Source organism: Hydra viridissima, unplaced genomic scaffold (genome assembly GCF_058129835.1).
Source record: "Hydra viridissima isolate aposymbiotic clone 2 unplaced genomic scaffold, HvirCarnegie_v1 scaffold_1, whole genome shotgun sequence".
Lineage (NCBI taxonomy): Eukaryota > Metazoa > Cnidaria > Hydrozoa > Anthoathecata > Hydridae > Hydra > Hydra viridissima.
This window is the reverse complement of record NW_028324300.1, coordinates 4,231,333-4,242,821: the sequence shown is the minus strand read 5'-3', so window position 1 is coordinate 4,242,821 and position 11,489 is coordinate 4,231,333. Positions and strand designations below refer to the sequence as shown.

The 11,489-nt window shown below is 29.4% G+C and overlaps 1 long non-coding RNA gene and 1 pseudogene across 4 annotated transcripts; both read left to right on the top strand.

The window, feature by feature from the left end:
- The first annotated feature begins 4,551 nt into the window (after positions 1-4,551).
- LOC149892962 (uncharacterized) lies at positions 4,552-5,505 on the top strand (annotated as a pseudogene).
- A 2,885-nt stretch (positions 5,506-8,390) lies between these two features.
- LOC149892961 (uncharacterized) lies at positions 8,391-11,208 on the top strand. Of its 4 annotated transcripts, XR_016445223.1 has the most exons (5): positions 9,192-9,351; positions 9,557-9,608; positions 10,187-10,347; positions 10,600-10,738; positions 11,070-11,208. It is a non-coding gene; the product is annotated as an uncharacterized LOC149892961 (long non-coding RNA). The 4 variants fall into 4 exon arrangements; XR_016445227.1 differs by lacking the exons at positions 9,192-9,351; positions 9,557-9,608 and adding an exon at positions 8,391-8,503; XR_016445224.1 differs by lacking the exon at positions 9,557-9,608.
- Positions 11,209-11,489: the final 281 nt, after the last annotated feature.

Sequence of the window (11,489 nt, the reverse complement as noted above, 5' to 3'; positions counted from 1 at the left end):
TCTTTAGTTAAACTCACTCTTATCTTTAGTAAAACTCATTCTTATCTTTAGTTAAACTCACTCTTATCTTTAGTTAAACTCACTCTTATCTTTAGTTAAACTCATGCTTATCTTTAGTTAAACTCACTCTTATCTTTAGTTAAACTCACTCTTATCTTTACTTAAACTTATAAAAAGGAGTTCTGTTGAGCTCCTTTACATATTTAGTTACGTTTTTTGGAGTTTGATTTCGTATTCTAACAAATTCATTAAAAAAAAGTTGCCACTTTGACTGATATTTTAATATTTATCATATGCCTATATGTATGTATGCCTATACATAGCTTTATAATTGCTTTATAACTGCGAGGCGAAGCCGATGCGAAAAGAAGATCAACAATATTAAAAAGATACGTTTATGAGAAAGCTTGACCTCGTCGAAGATGTAAAAGATACGAATTGAAAAAAAGTAGTATTGATATAAAATCTTTTATTTGTAAATCTAAGACTCGTGTTTTTACGTGTCTTCTAATCGTGTTGTTAAATACCCATCGCATCTTTTCTTACAGCAGCAAAAACTAAACTTCAAGAGTTAGTTATCATATATAAGTGGGGATGTGGTAATAGCAGTGGATCACATATAAACAAAATATCAAAGAAGCGGTTTGTATTGTTTTGTTGTGGTTCGCAGAGGACAATAACAGAATTTGACGAAATCCGAGATTTTTGCCCAATTAGTTTTGTTGATTACTGAAGACTGTATTAGAGCTAAGAATGGCTTCAAAGATTTAAAACCAAGAATAAATGAAATCTTGTATTGTAAATCAATTGATATGATGTTTCTAGTGTATTTTGTTCATACCATGTAAGCTTTTAATAGAATAATGGAAAGTTTGCAGTTTCACTGAAAAAGCTATAATGTAACAAGTCAAAGAAAATATTAAAGATGTAGCTAAAGCACAGTTTTGGCTTGATGATATACAATCGAGTTACTGCAAGGCGATTTTTCCAAAACTCAGATTTAGCTTCATCGATAACAGGAGTTAATGAAGATTTGATGAAAAGGTTCAAAGTTATTTTGCGAACAATGATTTCAGGTTATGCAACTAAACTTTAGAGCAGTACCCTTGATACTATATGTCATTTGGTCTTCACAAGTAATTGATTAATGGATGCGATGTTAAAGAACGTATTTGTTTGCCATTCGGAATGATGCTTGAAGAAGCCTTGGAGTTGTAGAATTTAGAAAATGATGTCTTTATCATTATAAGATATTTAAACAACATAATCGATTGAAGAAAAATGCGAGGTAACCAAAACACATGTTGGACACACATGTACAACTGCATGAAAAATAAATTAGTAAAACTATTAAAACTTAAAAATGTTTTGCAAAAGCGACCAGAAATTGAATTTTTAACTAAATTGAAAAAAAGACAATGACTCAGTTAGTAAAGTTCGTGAAAATTTTGTAACTACTTTATGATTCTTACAAACAAGTCAAAAACCGAGACAAACGCTAATCAAAAGATATTCCGTAATACCTGGATTGAACCCATGACTCAAAAGTGAGAAACAAAAAAAACGCATAAAAACTCGTAGGATTTTCTCAAGCGTTGTTTTTCTTTGATGTTTCTTGAATTCTGATAAAGATTATGGACTTTTATTTTCAAGTTCGTTTAGTACTTTTTTTTCAATCACTTAGTCGTTGTTCTTTAAAACAGGTTTTACCGCTAATCTTTTGATTAGTGTTTGTCTCAGAACGGCCACAAAATTTTCACGAATTTTACTATTTGAACTGATATCATTTTATCGGTATTGTTGTAATTGAATTTCTGGTCGTTTTTGCGGAAACAGTTTTTTTTTTTTTTTTATGTAACTGTACGTGAGTCCATCTAGTATTTTGACTGTCTCGCTCTTTTCTTCAATCAAATGTTACATCGAGAGAAGCAAAATTTAAAAGGATAATTTTTAAAGTTTTTAAATAAAAAAAAAGGTTGAGAAAATCTAGGAGATTTTAGAAGGAATTCTATGAGAAGATATTTAGAGTGAGTTTTAATGGAAATGAAAATTTTTATGAATTTTTGGAAAAGATTTTGTTAGTAAAAAGTATCAAACATTTGTCATGTTTGACTGTTTGTCAAGTGAAACGAGAAATACTATTAGAAAGTATCGTTATCAGTTTTTACATTGTTGTTTATAGTATTTAGATGTTTTTAGGTCTTAAATTTTTATTTATTTTTTATATAGCATACAGAAATAATAAAAGATCGGTTTTACCAGAAAAAATTTAATAATAAATTTTTCTTACTTTTTTGTCTTATACTTAATTATAAAACGAAAAAAAATTATGTAATCGGTATTAAAGTTAAATTTTTTACAAGATAGAGGTAAAACTATTTTTAAATGAATTATGGTTCCCGAATTATTACGATAGCAAATAAAAGAAAAAAGCAAATTTTTACGACTCTCTTTTAAACTTTTATAAAAATAAAACAACTGAAAAATGACTTGGAGTTTATTTTGGCATATTTGAATAGAGGAGATGATTCTCTTTCTTTTGGTATTTTTATTTTTTAGATATTCCTATCAGTTCCGGTTTTATTTAAATTTTTCGATCAGTGATCGAAAAAATAGTATGATCGGTTTGACCCGATTTTACTCTATAACTTAAGTGAATTTAATGCTGATGCGAAAAAATGTAAATTGGCACATGTTGCCAACTAGCCCAGCGATCATTGTGCCGACTAACCCCAAAAGCTTTTTGCTCGCAAAATGGCTTATAAATCTTTCTATGCGCATGCGCTTATTGCCCTAATATAACACTATAAGATGAATTAAGTAGGAAGGTTCCATGTGAATTTTGGAAATTTCTGGTAGAAAATTCCAAAGTTAAACTCAGTGCATCAACTTACCCCTGTAACCAACTAGCCCCGGTCTTCTCTATATATAATATATATATAAAAAAAATATATAAAATACACACACAAATATATATGCCAAGCAAAAAAAAAATGTTAAAAGAGCTTTTGTTAAATGATGCTTTTTTTCTTAAAATAGATAAACTTACTGCAAAGCTTTAATTTTACTTTAGTGGTAGGGGAGAACCTTAATGAATGGGACGATTATTGAATGGGACAAACTTAGATTCTTATACAAGCATCGATGTAAGGATATTCAAATTCCTGTAACAAAGAGTGATAGAAACAAGAACTCAACTGACCGACTCATCCATCCTATTGCTCTATGACCGTAATAACAATGGATGTTATTGTGTTTTCGAATGTAAAAAGTAATTTTTAAAAATGTTTTTTTTTTTTCTGATTTTGCAGCAATTTTTGAAGTTATGGAAAATAAAATTCCATGCTTATAAATATAGCGGTCTCTAGTACTACAGTGAGTAAAACATTCAAGCTTAATTAATGGTGTTTTTGGTGTGACTAATCATTTTTGGATAAAGTGATACGCATATTGAATGGGACAAAGTACTACCTATTGAATGAATTTAATAAAGTATTATTTACAGCTCAGCAGAGGGATGCTGCAGTCCCTTACTTTTATCCCCATGGGTAATGGGTATTATTTACACACTTTTATAATGCAATTTTACTTAAATAAAAATAACTAAATATAATATTCTAAAATGAGAAAGTTCTACTTTGATTGAAATTTATTTAGAGTTAAAATGTTTAAAGTTAAAAAAATTTTTTGTGTGGTCTTTATGTATGTATCTATATATTTAACTACATTTACAATTAATTAACTAATTTGACAAATGATTGAATTAAATACGTTTATTTTTAATTCTTTTATGTTTGTCCCATTCAATGAGACATACTTAATGAATGGGACAAATGTCATACTCCAATAAAACTCTCTTTTTACCAATAGCCAAATGCAAATCCAATTTTTTTGTTTTAATATATCATTGAGCAAGAGTCGGTGGTTATCAAACATATTTAAATATATGTATTAAACAATTTTATCTACGTTTAAAAAGCATTTTGCAAAAACTGTCCCATTCATTGAGGTTTTCCCCTCAGCAGATTTTATTTAAATTTTGAAATTTCTTTTAACGAAAAATCTTTATACAACTACATAAGCTTTGAAGAAATATAAGTAACTGAATTTTTCTAAATTTTTAAATATAGTCGAGATGGTGTACTTGGTTGGATTACTGTTAGTTTCTTTATTTTCTTTTTCGAAAGGAAAGTTTTTATTATTCGATTAACAAGTGAAATGTTGTTTGTGATTATCTTAAATCCGACGAAGAAATGCTCAAACTTTTCATAAAGATTTATGTTAAAATACTCAAAATTGATTCTGAGAAGAACTGCAAAAAAAGTTTCAATATTGAAATGTTATTGAAAAACGGTGGCGTGCTAAATTAAAACCTTTTTAGTTCATATATTGGTGAAACAGTTTAAGCGCTAAAATAGCCGATTTTCAAACCTCAGGGCATTCTAGTAAAAATTGGTTGCGGCCGGTTCTCTGCCAATCAATTATAAAACAACTCAAAATTTAAATTTAAAATATAATAGCGTGAATTAAGCTTGACACCGAATATTTTATATGAAATATGTAACATTAAATATATTAAAGGGGCTTCGAAAATGCAGTATAAAATTTGAATCATTCATGGAAGCAAAACTAGATGAAAGGAGCAAGATCCAATCAGATTTTTATGTTGTCAAGACTATTCAAGTTGAAGAAAAGATAAACAATAGGCTTCCAAAGGTAGTTGCAAGAGACCTTGGTTATGTTGAAGACTTTACAGAGTTTCTCAACTTCGTTATAAATTTTAGAGGTCAAAACTACCACTGTACCTTTGTCAGAGTTGGAATTTATTCAGGTAGCCAAAGTTAAAAATGAGGGACATAGATATAAGTTGAGCATTATTTTAATCTATTATTTAGTAAAATAATCCCTGAATTGCATGTTCAATTTAAGTGGAGGTTCATTTAAAGTAATCTGTAACGTACTTGACCCTGAACAAGAGAGAGAGGATGAGATGGGGGACAATCGAACATAATCTGGGATCAATGAGACTGACGCTCTTGCATATGCAGATAACTTACAAGAAACCCATGACAACCTATTGCAGATTTTCGAGAGCCAAATGTCTGCATAAATGCAAATATTCTCTTGCATTAGACTTTGAAATCATCAACATATTTTTTGGAATTTCGGTATTATATATTATAAACCAAATTTATACTTTTTATATTACTTGAACACATACACATGTATTGCTTGATAAAATGTAATTCAGGAGCGTTTTATAAATTATTTTAGGCTCACGGAGGAAAATATTCCTATACCTGGTGTGAAGGTACATCAACTATTGCTGTTGTGAAGCCATTCTTGATCAAGGCCATTCTCAATCTAAGCCAAGCCATTCAGCTCAATCAAAGCCATTTTCAATCCAAGTTAGTGTTAGATGTTATACCTTTGCCAGAACTTCACATGCTGATGGGCCTTGTAAATCATGTCATCATTTCTAACCAAATTGCGACCCGAGTTTGAGATGTGGGTTTCAAGCTTAGGATGTATAAGAAAAGGATATCATTGTGGAACTTATGAAGGAAATACTTCAAAACGATACTAGAACAGTGCGATGAGCTGAACAATCTGTTACTAGTAGAGCTACTACCTCTATTAGAACCATTGCGAAAGTTCCACGTGGTAGTTAAAGGAACATTTTGAAACTGTTTGGATCCCAATTACAAAGATGACATTCAGGCATTTACGCAATCTTATGTGGTTTCCCAAGAATACTGTAAGGAGGTAGGCTATAGAATGTCTCTTTTTGCTTTTAATAATATTGTTTGCCCCAGTACATTTTTTAGTATTTCACTATAACTTATACATAATACTTTTCTTAAAGAGATATTATTACAATAGTGCTTTGAGGATTTCAATTCAAATGGTCAAGATTTGAAGAAAGCTAAGCTATTCAAAAAAGTTGTCAACATGCCACTCCTAAATGTAACAAACAGCTTACTTGTCTTGGTCATCATTCCATCTTTAGACAGCTTACTTGTCATTGGCATCAAACAATTTTTACAACAATCTGAGGTAGTCCTGGTAAAAAGTCTCAGCATGGCTAAACAATCTCTACACCAAACCACAGACTTTTCATGGTGGACAGTTTGCTGGTAATCCATGCAGATAAATACTTAAGAATATGGATCTTCTGCAGGGAATCGCGGAGCAAGATTATGCACTGCACATCTTTAATGTAATTGACACACTGCAAAAATTTGATTCTGTGGTTTCTGGATGCTTTGGAAACAATTAGGAACCTGGCTCTCCAAAAAGAATTGATAATTTTCATGCTGCATATTTGTCCATTACAAGAGGAAGCATTACTCTAAAGGTTTATGCTGTATTTTTCCATGTGAAAGAGTTCATCGAGAAACGTAAAGAACCACTAGGAAAATACAGTGAACAGGTAATAGAAGCTTTGCACCACAACTTTCAATCTCACTGGAATAGATAAAAAAGGCCAATTTATCACCCTGAGTATAAGAATGGCTGCAAACCTTTCTGGTTGACTACAACAGCAAAAGCTTGTAAAGAAATTGAAAGCGATGATGATAGAAAATAATTTATGTGTTTTAATACTTCAATCAGAGAAATTATTGTTTTATCCGTGGATAATATTTCATGTATAAACTGTTGTACTCAATCATAGTTTAAAATTGATTAAGCTATCAAAATGTTTTTTTACGAAAATCTTGAAAAAATTATATTAATAGTGCTGTAAAAATGCAAAAAATTTGGAGTGCTATCATTTCTTAATATTTTAGAATAATAGAGAATTTAAAATGAATTTTTCTTCTGCGGACAGATATGGAGGATATCAGTTTTTAGAATTTTGAGATCAGACAGGTGTCTAAATTGCTCCCACTAAAGAGTGTTTATGGAGCTTTCCAAAGTAATTTTTTTTCATCTCCTACAGGGTGTGTACTATGATGTTGAAAGTACAAAAAAATGCCACGAATCGCTAAAATTCATCATCTTAAATTCACTAACTTTACGATTGATATTGTTTTCAAACGCAAAAGATTGCCAACCTGGTTTTTACAATAAAAAAGTTTTTTATGGTTTAATATAAACGTGAAAGTTCTTCCCAGTGCTTTCAAGCAGAAAATCGAATTATAAAACGTGTTGCTCTTGCGAAAATGCAATTCCTCCTTATGAAGTTTAGTTTTATAACAGAACTTTAACTATTTTTTCGATAAAAATCTTTTTTGTTATTTAAGAGAAAAAGTAATCGGAAAGACAAACTTTCATGGAGTAATAAAAAAGAGATTCCTTAACGTTCTTTTCAAAAAATGTCCTTAATATTTTTGTGTGGCTATGAAAATAACCGTATTTGATTTACATGATCTTAGGCATGAATTAAAATGTATGCTACGTTCGATGCACACAGAAATCTAATAATAGTCAAACGGGATATGCTGTTACAACTTGAACGGAAATAGTCAAACGGGATATGCTGTTACAACTTGATCCCCAAAGTGAAAAAACCGATGTCGGAAAATCTATATATCCATATCAATTCGGATAAATAATCAGTTACTATATCGTAATTTGTTGGCTCCACCATTAATTTGAATTTTGCTTTAGCTCGACACCATTTTTCTGCAAAATTGATTCCAAATTGACTTTAGCTCGACGCAAATTTCTCTGCAAAGTTGATTCCAATCAACAATGGTATTGTCGTTTACGATATGTAACTCTTGCCTTAAACCACTTATTGATAATCCCCGGCTCTTACCTGCACTCTTACTCCAAACGTAAGTCAAGCCTAACATTTGCTACAAATTAGATTAGATCTCAAATAAGCTTATGCTAAAGGTTCTTTTGCAGCGCTTGACTGGGCTTCTCCAAATGACTTGATCGACTGATCCATTATTTACTTACTGTTTGCAGGGCACCTTACATACACTACAACTCATACTTTCAGCGAGTAAACCATAAATTCTTGGGAATTGTAGCTTTGATATCGTACTTAAATTTGCTCCTATTTCTGTTAAGAAAAGTGAGTCAAAAGCGATATTCTCTCATTCCTTCAGACTCTCGCACTTTCACCCATTTTTCTTCTTTTTAAATAAATAAGTTTGAATTGAATAAAAGTTAAAAATTATGTTAAATTTTCTTAAGTTTCACACATCCCAATGGGCACAGGACGTCTATGGACGTCCATAGGACGTACCGTTTAGGTCTGTTTGTTCAAGTCCAAATTGGTACGTCTAGGGACGTCCAATGGACGTCCAAAATAGTCCAACTAATAATACGTCCAAAATAGTACGTCTTGGGACGTCCATAGGACGTCCACATCTAAAGGACGTATATTCTCTTCTCCGTGTTCTACTTTTACGCATGCGTGAATGTAAATCATTTTAAACATGGCACAAAAAATATTTCGGAAGGTCAAATTATGCTTAAAAACTCAACTATTTTAAAAAATTTAACTATGAATTCTATTAACAGAAGAAGATTAACCGGATAATAAGTTTTTATATATAGTTTATTTAATTCTTTTTGTTAATTCTTTATTTCTATATAATTTTATCTATGGACCTTTAAGGTCATATATATTGATATACATATGAAGACCACACTGGAATAACGATCAAGCTACATTTTTGCTTTTTTTGGGTTTTTGCCCCTGTTATGTTCGGCTGCAGTTTAAATATATAATAATTGACTATATAACTAGAAAAACGATCAAATTACACAGATATTTCGCTTAACAAATAAGTGAGCTATGGTTTTTTGAAGTTTAAAATCTAATTTACTCAAAACAATAAAAATGTAGCTTGATCGTTTTTCCAGTGTGGTCTCATATATATTCTAAATTTATTTCAATATGTAAATAGATACATGTACATAGTACATGTACCTATTTATATTTACATGTTGTCAACATCTAAATATAAATAGGCACAAGGTGAACTTGTGCCTATTTTTATATTAAAAAAATTTGGAATATATATGTACAATATTGTACATATATATTCTAAATTTATTTTAAACAACATTTTTGTTTGAAATAAATATATTATATATGTATGTGTGTATTTATGTATGTATGTGTATATATATATATATATATATATATATATATATATATATATATATATATATATATATATATATATATGTATATATATATATATATATACATACATACATATACATATACATATATATATATATATAGAAGATACAGCAAAGGATGACAACTTTGTTGGTACTTAAAGTTTCATACTGGCGTATATATATACAGTTTGCTAAATTCGAAGGATTTCAGGCTGGCAAAAGTTGTATTTGAATTTTTTGCTTCCTGTTATGAAAGGGGTAAGATTAATTGATTCTAAAAGCATAACTTATTTATATATAATAAATATACATATTATGTATATATATTTACATATATATATATATATATACATATATATTTATATATATATATATATATATATATATATATATGCACAGCTTTTTATTTATATGTTTAATAGATATAGCTTTTATTAAAGTTTAAAAAAATTATTTGATCCAGATATGAATCACAGACGATCATTGAAATGACAATATGTTTCTCCTACAAAACGGTTAGTTTGATAAACTTATCAGTTATCATCAATAAATAAGTTATCACTTATTCCACTAAAGATAAAAAAGATAAGTTAAAATGACTTTTTTCTAAATTATAATGGCAATCATTAAAGATTCTCTATGTAAAATATCCTCTAAGTGTAAGAAATAAATATACATGTTACAAGTATATTTATTTTGGCATTTAGACAAAACAAGTAGATTAAACAGTTGAGAATTGTTTGCATAATTTCATAGTATTTATTTATTTAGCAAGCGAATAACCCAGCAATCTTTTAAATAGAAGAAAGAAAAAATATTAATAATCTGGTCTTGCGTTTTATGGTTTACTTTTGTCCAACACTTTATGGAAAAAATATATTGTGTTGTGCGAAAAACATTTAAGAGATCCATATATATATATACATATATATATATATATATATATATATATATATATATATATATATATATATATATATATATATATATATATATATATATGTATATCACAATATTTAATACCATAATGGTATTTAAATTTTGTTTAATATTTAACCATGTTTTTATTTTTTTTTTTAAATTAATTTTTAAGGTTACTCAAATGAGAGCAGTTGGAGCAGCGACTCCACGGAAAACGATTTAAAATGTTTTGAATGCAATCATGACCCCAAGGTATTCAGGCGTTGTTTAGCAAGGACAGTAGAAAAGGAAAGAGAAAATTTACAGGCACTGCTCATTATAAAGGCATAAAAGGTGAGCATTGAATGTGAATTTAAAGCTATTGCATCTTACTTAAGACTGAATATTTTTGCTAACAGTAAGCAGAGGAACACGAAGCAGTAGTTCATTGCTTATTTTCTGCAATTCATTGTTTGCAAATATATTTGCGGTCGTTTTTTGTTTTAATTTAATTTTTTATGTATGACCTTCCAAAACTGATAACATAGTAATATAAATTTTTATTGTTGTTTTTATTTAATATAAATTTTTATTGGGGAATGTGAGGCTCCATAGCCGTGGTGAAAACAACTCATCTAGGAGATAGAAAATTCTAATATCAAATCCCCACTTTAATGTGGTATGGACAGGAGGAGCTCATAAACATTGGCTGGTTATGTTTTGTACAATACGTTTACTTGGAAGGGTATGTAGTTGTAAAATTTGTTTCAAATTATACAACTAGAAACCGTCTAAGCCATATATGTGGAACTATATGGTTCCACGTATATATAGCTTAGACGGTTTTCCATATTATCAATTATAGAATTTATAGAATTCCATAGAATCATATTATAGAATTTAAAGTACATATGTACTTTAAATTCTGTAATAATAATAGTTATTATTATAAATAATTTGTTGATTTTTTGGTTTAAATTTTACTTTGCTTTTGATTTTAATTGAAATTTGTTTTGATTTTCTAAAACATGCCCTATAATTTAAAGACAATTTTGACATAAATATTATATCTTTAGAAGCCGTTGTTGGTGACAAAATTGGTTACGATTCAAGCAGCATCAAGGGTGCCATTGGCGACATATTGAAACGAGCCAAAAAATAATGTCTTTGCAAGATTGTATTTATTATATATGTTTAAAAATATTATTCTTTTTATTTTTTGTAATGATTTGTGTCTTGAATCCCTAAACACGTGTGTATTCAATATAGTTGTTAGAAATGGAGTCGGTATGAGAATTAGCTGAATAAAATTCAACGTTGAATTTTATTCAGCTTAATCATTCATTATTAAACGGACAAAATAACATTTGGACGTCCGTAGGACGTCCAAAGGACGTCTATTGTGGACTTTTGAAGGGACCATTTTGGACGTCCTCGAACGTACTTTAAACGTCCGAAATAGACGGACGAAAGTCGTTTCATTTGGTACGTCCATA